At 30.9% G+C, this 10,201-nt stretch overlaps 1 protein-coding gene across 3 annotated transcripts in view; it reads left to right on the top strand.

Annotated features, from left to right (window-relative positions):
* The first annotated feature begins 6,363 nt into the window (after positions 1-6,363).
* The window catches only part of LOC134715100 (DNA polymerase subunit gamma-1-like), a 34,030-nt gene continuing 30,192 nt past the window's right edge, over positions 6,364-10,201 (top strand). Inside the window, exon 1 of one of the 3 annotated variants that reach the window (XM_063577016.1) lies at positions 6,364-6,470. The gene's annotated coding sequence lies outside the window, so the exon portion shown is untranslated. Of the gene's footprint in view, positions 6,542-6,625; positions 6,648-10,201 lie in introns of those variants that run through there. The other 2 variants (XM_063577015.1, XM_063577017.1) reach the window with 2 other exon arrangements.

Here is a 10,201-nt window from a genome sequence, read left to right as displayed (position 1 = left end):
ATGTAAACAAAAGAAACCCTTTCATCACAACGTTTTTTTTCAAATCAAACAATTATCATATTAAAATTTTATTGAGTTCCAATCTTATATTTTACTAGACTGATCAATATAAACAAAAATTCAGTCTCATGCAATCAAAGACAGATTTCTGCGCAAATGCGGGAAAACCGGAACAGGAACTAGATCTGAAAAAAAAAGTTAACGATTTTGAGTTCATTAGTACAATGAAAAATTCGGGAAATTTTCCCAATTTTTTTTTTTTTTTTTTTTATTGATTTTTCTACCGTAATTGGGGACTTCGTCCCCATAATATATTTTTTCTTCGTGTTCTTTTTGCGAATTTTGCGAATAAAGAAGCTAAAGGAAAGCACACGATTCGAGTAAAGTGCAAACAATTTATTTTAAAAATGCTTAATGATCGATAAACGATTAATTTGAAAAAGGAAAATGATCGAAAATTAGTGTATTGTTTTGCTTCAAAATATTAGAATAAAGTTGGAGCAAATAGATAATCGATTCAACAACAGATACGTACGTTTGTATATTTAATTAGATTATTGGATTAGCTAGGTAATAAACTTAGTGTAGAAGTGATTGACAAAGGCGCATGTCTAATAATAAACCAATCCGCGGCAACTTGTAATTTAATTTGATCAGTTCAAAACAAGATTGTCAATTTTGTGTGCTTATACAATTTTCTAAAGAATTCAGAGTCGTATTTTTTTAGAGAAGTTTTTGAAACAAATTCTTTTTATCACATACATGTATATATTCCTCGAGATATATTCATTTCACGCCGGGTTAAGTAAATTGTTCATAAAACTTGATAAATGAAGATTTATCAAATTTTACTGATGCAAAGGATATATGTTTCTTGGTACCATTTGGCCCTTTATGCAACCTTACCACTTTTACCCATTGTTTTTTTTTTGACAATTATTTGATTATAATGGAATTTTTTAAATAACGTTTGTGTACAAAGGCGCTTTATATATGATAGTTGAAGAAAAACACAAAAATACGTTTAAAAGATAAATGTATTTTTTAATCTGCCTTATATTCAACCTCTAATTTAACTTGAGTCTCGAATCGAAATTAACCTATTTACGAATTTTATTCCGGCAGTATGTTTTTAGAAAGCTGTCTCGGCATTCTTTTAAGCAATCCACCAATATTCCATGTCACATTGCATTTTTCGTCTGTTAAGACAAATTGATAATGTTTTTACAGCAAATTCCAACGAGTATGAAGCTACATGTAGATTCTTTGGTTAGCTTCCTTGCTAGCTCAACCATGAAATGATTATTGGGTAAGGTAAACAAGCCTGTGGGTGGAGTCAATAGTTTAATAGAGAACCAATCAGAACTAGTGACAGAATATATTGTAAAACTTATTAACTTTCAGCTACTGTATATAATAGTAAAATGACGAGTCTAAATTGAAAACTACGTTCAAACCTATGACTGCGTTGGATAAAAACCGCAATTTTTATACGTGTGCATGTCAAACAAATTTCGTTGTAGAAGGGTCTAAAAACAGCACAAACAACATTTTCCAAAAGAACAAAAGAGTGAAAAAGTATATTTAAACAAAACGCATTTGACTAACAGGTCGAACAACTGATGTTCTTTAACCCTGCTGACTGCCATTGGCGATTGCCAAATAAAATTCATCACAAGATGTAACAAAATGGATCTTAATATAAATTTAATACGTCACAGAAAACAAATTTGTTAACTTGTGGACAGGATGTTGTGCCACAAACATTCGGTGTCGATATTTCTTTAGTACACCATATCCGGATTTCGACAATTAATGTCTCTTCAGTGATGTTAGGGATCGAAACGGTATTTGGAAGGCCATATAAAAAGTACCCTCGTTTTTAGAGAAAGTACCCTCATTTTTTAGATTAACTCTTGAATTTTAAGAGTCAATATATAGGATGAACGGATCATATAAACCGGAGGGAAAATAGGATACAATAGTAAAATGACGTATACACATGACCATACTGTTATGTATAAACATTGTTTACTTAAAGCAGAGACATATATAATAAAATTGTATTATATTTCACTGCTTCAAGCAAAGATACATTCATAGTATTAATCTATGCTAAAATTCCGAAATGAAAGTATAATTATACACAACAAAATCTCTTTTAATGTAAAATAACAGTATGGTCATAATGACCATAAGGACCAAATGGATACATGGCCAAAACGGCTTGTTTCTAATAGAAGTTCCTTTGGAAACTTTGTTTTAAACAATGTTATAATGAAAGTTTTTATTGGAACAAGTATCTAAACTAGCTTCTTTGTTCCGTTATATTTCTTCCATTTTGAACTTCAATTGCATTACAACTGGCCTTACACATATTTTTTGTTTTCCAAGTAGATACACATAGTTAAAGAAATATCAGCTTGCATTTCCTTTCATTGAAAAAGGGTTGCTGCTTCCTAAAAATCAAGATAGCTGGTGCAGTTAAATTAGCACCGTTCATATCATTTTAAGTGGTGAAAATTAAATTATCATGCAATGCGAAAATGTAACGGACTCCATTACAATTTTTTTGCATATGATTATCTGTTTTACAGAATTGAGATGGTAGACTATCGAATAAGACTTTTCACCGGAGTTATACTTACATGAGCAACACGATGGGTGCCGCATGTAGAATACGATATTCTGCTTCAGTGCTTTTACGGATCACATGCGATCACAACTGTTAATTGTTATTTGGTGGATTTTATGTCGCCAAGTCTCTAGTTTTCTATGTTGTGTTTTGGTGGATTTTATGTCGCTAAGTCTCTAGTTTTCTATGTTGTGCTTTGGTGGATTTTATGTCGCTAAGTCTCTAGTTTTCTATGTTGTGTTTTGGTGGATTTTATGTCGCTAAGTCTCTAGTTTTCTATGTTGTGTTTTGGTGGATTTTATGTCGCTAAGTCTCTAGTTTTCTATGTTGTGTTTTGGTGGATTTTATGTCGCTAAGTCCCTAGTTTTCTATGTTGTGTTTTGGTGGATTTTATGTCGCTAAGTCTCTAGTTTTCTATGTTGTGCTTTGGTGGATTTTATGTCGCTAAGTCTCTAGTTTTCTATGTTGTGTTTTGGTGGATTTTATGTCGCTAAGTCTCTAGTTTTCTACGTTGTGTTTTGGTGGATTTTATGTCGCTAAGTCTCTAGTTTTCTATGTTGTGCTTTGGTGGATTTTATGTCGCTAAGTCTCTAGTTTTCTATGTTGTGCTTTGGTGAATTTTATGTCGCTAAGTCTCTAGTTTTCTATGTTGTGTTTTGGTGGATTTTATGTCGCTAAGTCTCTAGTTTTCTATGTTGTGCTTTGGTGGATTTTATGTCGCTAAGTCTCTAGTTTTCTATGTTGTGTTTTGGTGGATTTTATGTCGCTAAGTCTCTAGTTTTCTATGTTGTGCTTTGGTGGATTTTATGTCGCTAAGTCTCTAGTTTTCTATGTTGTGTTTTGGTGGATTTTATGTCGCTAAGTCTCTAGTTTTCTATGTTGTGTTTTGGTGGATTTTATGTCGCTAAGTCTCTAGTTTTCTATGTTGTGCTTTGGTGGATTTTATGTCGCTAAGTCTCTAGTTTTCTATGTTGTGTTTTGGTGGATTTTATGTCGCTAAGTCTCTAGTTTTCTATGTTGTGTTTTGGTGGATTTTATGTCGCTAAGTCTCTAGTTTTCTATGTTGTGCTTTGGTGGATTTTATGTCGCTAAGTCTCTAGTTTTCTATGTTGTGCTTTGGTGGATTTTATGTCGCTAAGTCTCTAGTTTTCTATGTTGTGTTTTGGTGGATTTTATGTCGCTAAGTCTCTAGTTTTCTATGTTGTGTTTTGGTGGATTTTATGTCGCTAAGTCTCTAGTTTTCTATGTCGTGTTTTGGTGGATTTTATGTCGCTAAGTCTCTAGTTTTCTATGTCGTGCTTTGGTGGATTTTATGTCGCTAAGTCTCTAGTTTTCTATGTCGTGCTTTGGTGGATTTTATGTCGCTAAGTCTCTAGTTTTCTATGTTGTGTTTTGGTGGATTTTATGTCGCTAAGTCTCTAGTTTTCTATGTTGTGTTTTGGTGGATTTTATGTCGCTAAGTCTCTAGTTTTCTATGTTGTGCTTTGGTGGATTTTATGTCGCTAAGTCTCTAGTTTTCTATGTTGTGCTTTGGTGGATTTTATGTCGCTAAGTCTCTAGTTTTCTATGTTGTGTTTTGGTGGATTTTATGTCGCTAAGTCTCTAGTTTTCTATGTTGTGTTTTGGTGGATTTTATGTCGCTAAGTCTCTAGTTTTCTATGTTGTGTTTTGGTGGATTTTATGTCGCTAAGTCTCTAGTTTTCTATGTTGTGTTTTGGTGGATTTTATGTCGCTAAGTCTTTAGTTTTCTATGTCGTGCTTTGAGTACTATAACTGTTTGTCTTATCGTTGTTATTTGTTTTTGCCATGACAATGTCAGTTTGTTTTTGCCATATCAATTTGCCATGACAATGTCAGTTTGTTTTTGCCATATCAATTTGCCATGACAATGTCAGTTTGTTTTTGCCATGTCAATGTCAGTTTGTTTTTGCCATGGCAGTGTCAGTTTGTTTTTGCCATGACATTGTCAGTTTATTTTTGCCATGACATTGTCAGTTTGTTTTCGACTAGTGAGTCAGAATATACCTTTGGTATCTTAACTTTCAACTCTTTTGAACTAACTAAAATTAAGGACAAAGTGAGCTTTTTTATAGCCACAATGCAATTTCGTATGATTAGTTTTAACTCGTTCCCGAAGAACTGATAGTGTATTATGGAAGTCTACAAACGATTATCATTTTTATTAAGAAAATTGCTTGTTTATTCTAAAATATTTACAAATGCATTTCTATGTGTTTAGATAGTACTGCATGCTCATTTCGTCATTCCATTGTTTATGTATCATACTTTGACCCCATGTTACACATTTCAATGTGTCTGAGCGTTATCAATAAATCTTAAAATCTTGAAACAAAGAACCACCAGCAAAAGTATCGAACTGATAACAGTAAGGAACGACATCAAAAGTTTAATGTAGGATAAAAAAAACCTTAATTTACATAGTTTTTTCACTGCCCCCCCCCCCCCCCCCCCCTCTCTCTTTTTAACTGAATTTGGATTAAATTGATTTACCTATATGGATATATGAAATATCGATTAAAAAAACTTGCAACAATGTTGACCCCGTCCCTACCCCAAAACTATTTGATTTGAGTTTTTTTTTTTTTTTTTTTTTTTTTATCCTACATCGATTTTTTGATGTCGTCCCTAACACAATGATTAAAACGGCCGAAACAGCGGTACCAACTATACGTTGTTTATGTCGGGGTCCTTGCATGGTTTATATTAAACTGTATGTCGGCCTATCTAGTTGCTTAAATTAAGTGATTCAACAAAGAAAGTTTTTTTTTAAATTTGTATCATTATTATTAAGAAGAAAAAAGCACGGGATTTATCCCCCCTTTTCTTGTATCCAATAAAAAAAGATTGATATGTCCTTACACTGGTGTAAGGAAACCTGAGTGAAGTACCAATAAAGATGTGCATATTGGTTTAGTTAATATGAGTGAACAATAGAAAGTTGAATTATATGCTGAGTTACAAACTGTCACAGTAACATTGATAATAAATTTGGTGGTACATAAAGTGTTTTTAGATTTTAGTATATGATCGTATATGCCACAGTGCATGAACTTTTAAAGTAATATACATTTGTACATTGATTAGTGTATGATTGACATAACATGTGTGATTTATATGGAGCTCAAATGTATCTGGGAACAGTATATCTCAGTATGGTGATGGAACAGTTTCCTGCACGTTTACAAAAATGATTTGACATTAAGTTATTTTAAAGTTTTATGTTGAAATGAGCACCCGGTTGGGATCGCAGCCTTAGCTCATTTTGGATAATACCAACTGCCGTTGCGTTGTAAATTGGTGCATGGTGGGTACGCCAGGCTGTGTTGATATCCTTTATACCAGTATCTAGGAACAATATATTTTAGGCAAAATAATACTGGTTTGTGCACCGACCATATTCACTGTACAATATTCCTGCACATGCACACAGTTGCTTACAGTATAAATCAGTTGCTTATCCGTGCTACACTACAAAAGTAGTGGTACTCCAGATAGTGGAGGAAAGAATTATAAAGAAGAAGGTCAATCGTCAGCTGCTAGTAAGAATGAAATCACTTAATGGATACACGTTTTTTTCTGCTTCTATCAGGTAATTTATAACATTTAAACAAATAATGCCGTTAATCTTCGATCTCGGTTGGTAATTGTTTCATCGGAAATCATACCGCATCTTATATTTATATTTTGTTACTATGTATAGTTTTTAGAACGCACACAAGCCAGAAAAAGCTTTTGACTGACTATGATTTCAAGAGAAATACGAAATTGCAATTTATCGATGTATTGCTACTAAAATGTGTTATTATTTCAATAGGTATCTGCAAAGAAGCTAGTTAAATGCACAGGACAGTATTGTGATCAGTTTTATAGATTTTCTGATGACTAGTTTGTAGATTGCTGTATTTTCGATTAATAGTGAGAGTTACGTCCCTTATCCCGCTAAAAAGACCAAAATAGATATTTATAATTTTTAAGACATTTAAAAAAAAAGGTGGCAATTCAGTAATTAATATTAAGCTTACCTTTAAGAACAATCATAAAAAGTAGTCTCTCAGTTGATTGCCATTTTTGAACATAAAGCAGGTGTTTCATATGAAAGAATAATTTTTCTGTGAATCCACTTTTTTTTTTACAATACATCTTATCGCTATTTGTCTGCCATTACTGGATATTACACAAGTTCCCGTAAAATTATGACGCCATAAAACAAAATAGCTGATGCCATAATGAAAAGGTGATTGTTGTATGCGTCACAAGTTCAAGCGGCCGGGTTAGCCCTGATTAGCGATAAGGTGTATTATTAATTTATTCTATAATTTTGGGTTCTGAAGCTACATGTTTAGGAATATATTGTGACTTCTATTGAAAAAAACCATGCATTATACAATTTATTTAATCTGATGTTATTACTGGTTTAGTGGTTTAAAGAGGGCATTGGCGGATCCCCTTTTTTTGGCTGATCAATGTATTTCAATGGGGACATACATTGTATAGTTTGAACCCCCCCCTTTTTGTCCTGGGTTGGGAACCCCCCATTTAAAATGGCTGGATCAGCCCCTGGAGGGCTTCCATTTTAATCCAGCCCATGCTGATCTGTAGTCTTATACTTGCCCAATACAATGGATAAAGATGATATATAATTGAAATGTCCATAAATATTTTTAAAAATCTGAACAAGTAGCAAAGGTGGACAATAAAAAAAATATGCAATTATTAAAAAAAATATTATAAGAGGGGACATGCATCTATAAATCAACTATTGTTTTTAATAATTAAAATCAATATCTACTGGCATTTGACTGGGGTTACACTTAAGCTGATTCTTTGATAAGGTCATGCTCAGAAACATTTCTATACAAGTTACAAAATTTACTTAAATAGAGTATTCTTTGTTTTGCTGAATCCCTTTTGATTAGTCTCAGACTACCTTTTGATATATAGTCTAGATCCATATTTTACTCTCTCACATTATTAAAATTAAAAATGATATATTTGTTATTATTTTGTATTCTCAAAACTACATACAGTACTACCTGTGACTTTATCTTATTAATGGTGGCCATAAAAAATATGTTGACCATGGTGGCCCTATACGTCCATCATCATACCCCATGTTGCTTTTTTAATACACAAGGTATTAATCAAAAACTAGTCAAGGATAAAGGGAAATCTTGAATGCATTGAAGTGTTAAAATTATATAATTTACAGGTCAGGTGTCTCAGGTAAAATGTACATGTATGTGTTTGTCAAATTTAATAACTGTGATTATGACCATGATGACAAGAAATTCAAAAATAAAATGAAATAATAAAACAAGTTGAACAAACAGCTTAATTAAAAAATAATTGTCTCCAGACTATAAGTTTTGATATTATACCTTTTAAATAATTTTTTATCAATTTAAGTTATTTTTTATATTAAGTCTATTTTTTGGTAGTGAAGAATAAATGAATATCACTTTTAAATATACTGCAAACATTTACAATGCCTGCCTTTTTCTATATATTGACAAGGTGTTTCTCAAATTAATTTTCTAAAATAAAAATGGTTTATTATTGTAGATAGACTGATCTGCATTCAACATTGTTTAACCTAGGATTAAGATTGTCTTTAGGACTTGCCTAAATAAAATTATTGCAATTCATTATTTCTTTATTGAATAAAATATTTATAAGTATTAAAAATATTCAATACAGCAAAATTTAATATTATTTTTATTGTCATATGATATTTTAAACATGACCCATGATTTAGAGGTTAAGCATTTCTTTTACTTTTTGTTCTTGGGTTAGAGACATTTTAATGAGAAGGTAAATAATTTTCAAATGGATTGTTTTGTTAATTTTACAATCAAGCAATAGGTGTTCTTCATTGACATACAAGAGGCACACTTTATACATTCTATCCTTTCTAGGAATTTTATATTGTCCACTATTTTCTATTTCTAAATTATGACCAAATTCTCTACCTATTGATACAATCAAGTTTACAGTTTTTATCATAAGTTTTTATTTTTAGATTTTTCTGTAAATTCTTTTTTTATTAATAACTTTAAAAGTCTTAATTCATTCAAGTCCTTGCAATCATGGCAATTATTAACTTTATCTAAAAGGCCTAGGTTGATTGAAATATTCTTTGTAAATGTATACCAAGAATATGTATCATGCCAGTCCAGCACTATCGACAATATAATACACTGAAAAAATGATTTGATAATAGACCATTAAAGTGTCACCATCTTTAGAAGTGCACTTTATTTTTTCTGGAGACAAATTTTGAAAGAAATTAATCAAACTGAAGATAATATAATATTTAATAAGTCATGTAAGTTTCAAGACAATTTCTTTAAATAATTTCTGTTCATCAGATTCACTTTATTCAGATATATAAGAACATTTTTCATTATGATTAGCATTTTTAATGAACATTTATCAAAATTTGATGATAACTAGGTGGGCATTTGGAAAATAAGTCTTTTCAGTGATTGTTTGTGCACAACTCTTTGTTTTGAGATTTGAAGAAAATTTAGATAAACAAAATTTTTTTTTCCTAAACCATATAATGGTCATGATGGTAGGTAGTACTTGTAGTTTTCCTGAATAATATTAGATGTTATCAAAATTTATTGTAAAAGGATTGAAATGATCATCTTATTTTGTTAAGAAACCAAATTGTTTAATTATTTTCATTTTTTTTTTAATTTAAAATATCACTTGCATGATTATTAGTTATTACTAATAGTAATAACTCATTTAATAATGTTAACAAACAATTGAATACAATGTACATAATGTACATTTATATAAACCTTTTACTTAAAAAACAATTATTAAAAGTATGCTAGTCAATAACTTGATCTTTGACTTTTTGCCATTTCTATTCAAGATTCTTACTAAGAAGAAATTAAAAGAATAAGAAAAAAAAGGAAGAAACAAAACATATAAAAAAGAAAGAAAAAAAAACAATAAAAAAATGAAAAAAATAAATAAAATTAAAGACAAAAAAATAAAAATAAATTAATAGGCTAAAACAATATTTTATTCTACATTTTCAAAAAAAGGTAAAATGTCAATTTTAAAAGAAACCTAAGTTACCTGTACAGGTAAATTTTAATGAAACATACCAACTGAAAACTTCAACCCTAATTGATTTTAACAGGTAAAATAATTAGATAAAAATCTGCCTATGATTTATGACCCCCAATAAATGGCCAACATCTCAAGTTTGAATACCCCAATAAATGTCCACCATTGGATGTTGACCATGCAAGAGGGTGGACATTACTAAGAGGAAGTCACAGGCTGTACTGTATATGATACAGTTATGCTAACAATCTACAACTCCCAGTTTATAGCTAAACATGCTGTACTTATCTGTCAAGTCATGAATATTTAGTAGCTATATATAGGCATGTCAAGATCGCATAGGATATAATGCCCAGTCAGTACACACTGTTATGATTTCATTAACCAGTATAAAAAAGATGAATATAGCACTTTCACAATATGCTAATCATGTTAATTACATGTTAACATGATTAAGGC

Source organism: Mytilus trossulus, chromosome 4 (genome assembly GCF_036588685.1).
Source record: "Mytilus trossulus isolate FHL-02 chromosome 4, PNRI_Mtr1.1.1.hap1, whole genome shotgun sequence".
NCBI lineage: Eukaryota > Metazoa > Mollusca > Bivalvia > Mytilida > Mytilidae > Mytilus > Mytilus trossulus.
This window is presented reverse-complemented; position numbering and strand designations above follow the sequence as displayed.